Here is a 3,386-nt window from a genome sequence, read left to right as displayed (position 1 = left end):
ATGGCTGCTGCTGCCTCGGTCGAAGCGGTACACAATCTGAAGACCTCGCAGTTCAAGAGCTCATTGACTGCAACTTCAACATACTGAACAGAGGCTGCCAGTGTGGTACCTCTGTTCTCGCTCTCTGGTATATATGAAAAACGGACTCTCGAGCGAATCCTCCTACCCATACATGTCTCGCATGAATTTGTCGGGTTGCAAGAAGCACCATAAGTAGCAGTAAGGATATCAGGCTTTCGCCTTGTCTATTGGACCGAGGATGCGCTGAAGAAAGCAATGGCGAAGCAGCCCGTGATTTTCAGTTTATAGGGCCCAATTGATTTGCTGAATTACAAAGGAGGCATCATGGACTATGAAACCATGCCAGAAAAAACTTACAAACCTGCAGTCTTGATTGCCGGTTATGACACGGATCCCGATGGTGTTAAGTATTGGCGCTTCAAAAACTCATGGGGAGAGGGTTGGGGCGAGGGTGGGTTTGGGAGGACCCGCAGATATGTTGCCGACAAGAGAGGTGTCTTGGGTAACGTTTTAATTCTTATTAAGTAAATAGAGTTTTGGAGTAGTTGTATTTAGATTATTCAAAAGTACAGACACAAAACAAAAAAAACTTAACAATTGAAGAAGAAGAGAAGAGAAAACGAATGAAAATGCAGAAAGCTAATTAGGCTCGGCGATGTAATGGAGCTTGGCTAGGCGCGAGCCGAGCGGGACGTTGAGGAGAGCACTCGTTGCGTCTCACACGACGCCCCCTTGAAACCCTATAGCGGACGCAACATTTCGGCTCTCAAGTGCATCTGCACCCGAGGTGAATAGTAAATTCTTTTATAAATTACTCCCTCCGTCCCATAATATAGGACGTTTTTGCAAGCTACGTTAGCTTGCAAAAACGTCCTATATTATGGGACAGAGTAGTAGTAAACAATTCAAAAAATCTGATTTTTTTTGTGATGCTATATGCTCATGTGCGTGAAGTCTGTATCAAGTTTCGTCGAGTTTGGACCACTACAAGAGGACAGAGTTGTGGTAACACCGTCTTGTGTTACCGCAGGCCCAAAAGTGTGTTACTAGGTCATATAGGAACACATTTTGAAATGTGTTCTAGTAGACCGTGTTACTAAGTGGTGTCACTGTCACACATTATAATTGTTACCATATATCAAAAAATGTGTTACAATTACATTACAGTAACATGTGTATTATGTGTTACCAAACACAGTGGTAACACATTTTTGTAATTATAGTAACACTGGTAGTAACATATTTCATAGACGTAGAACATTGATGGTAACACGTTTTCATAACTACAGTAACATAACTGGTAACATATTTTTTTAGTTCGGAACACAACTAGTAACATAATATCCAAATATTGTAACACTATAATTATAGTTGTCAACTACTCTAGTAACAAATTTTATAACTATAGTAACACCATCGGTAACACTACTATATCAACATGGTAACATAATTAATGTATTTTTTTAATTATTATTAACGACAAAATTTGATACATGTTTTATGAAATACAAATTTATTTAATAAAATCGATGCAATTGCGTAAATAGTTACTCGTTTTATTATTATGCTTGGCAGCATCAAAATGATATAGAAACTCAAGCACAACACATATAGAAATTCATATTAATATATTTGTTAGGAATATACAAGAGTGTATGATACATATGCATTACAATGAAGATATCAGTCATATCATTTTGAGCATAGAAAACACAAGTATTGAGAATATTACACCATAACATTTGCATCAATTCGACTAAAAAAAGATTTTGTGGATGATATTACATTTTTCAATCTATCAATGTAAACTACGACTATTGGTAGCTAAAATGTTCAAATTTTATTGCTTCTTGATCCAAGAATTCAGCTGCAACTCAATTATGCTTCACTCGAATCTGTAAAAGAAAATTGCACCTTAGATATATGTGATTAAATGTACACAAATATGATTTCAGAACATGGAAGAGAAGATTTTAACTCACAAAGGCTGAAGGCCAGGCAATTAAGTATCATGAAGAGAAAGCATCACCAATTGTCTTGCAATCAGAAACTTCCCTTACCAACTCATCATTATCAAGAATAGGTTGATATGTGCGCACAAGGGCAAATTCAGCACCTATCCCAATACCACCAGCCTTAGTTCATGGATCAGTACTCCAAATAGTACCATTCGCAACATCCTCTTGTTGGGATATGTTGAAGTCTTTAAAACTACTTTGGAAGTAACCTATATTATGCGTAGCATTCAAAAACAATGATAACATAATTTGCATGAACACTATGAACTCTTTTTAATGTCAGGCCAGTAAGATGCCCCAAAAAACTAAATAAACTAGACCCGAAGTCTAATGCCCAAAGTCACCTTGCTTGCTCATGCTTGGTTAAATTTATCCTTTACTTGCATATAGCAGATTGAGCAAAATTTCTAATAAAATCCATTTTTCAAGCAAGCATGATAATGTGGTTTGAGCTGTTAATTTGGTTGCAGTAAATCATTCCCGTTGGTGAATCTTTACCTTGATGGAAGAAGTACACCTTTTTTAGCGAGCTGGGTGTGGGTGTTAGTTCTAGTCCCTTGCTGGTTCATTCTTGAAACAGATTCACCTGTAAGATCCCTCGTTTGTCTCACCTACCAAGAGACAAGAATATTAGTTGGAAGCTACAGAATGCTATAACTTCAAAGCTCAAAAGCAGAACTTTTTTACCTCTGGCATAGAATCAATGACAAGGTCTTGTGGAAATGATGAATTTTGTAGAATTTGTAATTGATTGACATAATGGTCGCCAACCTAGTTCCATGACACAACAATGGTAAGCAAGTAACTATTTTATATTATATCTTTGGTACATGAGTAAGAGTAACTATTTTATATTCTATCTTTGTTACATGAGTAAGAGTAACTATTTTTTAACCTTTTCATGCGAACGTGATAAATTATTATCCTCGGAAATGTCATGTTGCAGAGACGAGCATGCCTCCATAGGTCCATTGCATTAGATTCTCTGCAAACTAAAATATTAATACGAAGGTTTCAAGTGACACGCAATGATATAGCATGTATTAACATTACTTTTGTTTTACCATGCATTATTGGTAACCGAGAAATACCATTATCATTTGATTAGAGGTCTTCCTACAGAACTAACAAATCTGAGTAAAATATTGATAGAAATGAATTTAAAAGGTGGGATAAAGAAGTCCTTTACCTCTTCTATTCCATTATTCGCATAGCCTTCTTTATTATTTATATCTTTAATAATCTGGTCTTGCCTTTATATATGTTCATTCATCTTTGCTATTTCCTCCCAACTTCATATAGTGATCCACCAGTTGTAGTCATACTGATGTTCTTTAGATACCGTGG

General features: G+C 36.4%; 1 pseudogene; it reads left to right on the top strand.

Annotated features, from left to right (window-relative positions):
• Window positions 1–549, top strand: LOC119293026 (annotated as a pseudogene).
• The last annotated feature ends 2,837 nt before the right edge of the window (window positions 550–3,386 follow it).

This window comes from Triticum dicoccoides, chromosome 4B (genome assembly GCF_002162155.2).
Source record: "Triticum dicoccoides isolate Atlit2015 ecotype Zavitan chromosome 4B, WEW_v2.0, whole genome shotgun sequence".
Lineage (NCBI taxonomy): Eukaryota > Viridiplantae > Streptophyta > Magnoliopsida > Poales > Poaceae > Triticum > Triticum dicoccoides.
The sequence above is the reverse complement of the archived record's forward strand: the minus strand, read 5'-3'. Positions and strand labels throughout refer to the sequence as shown.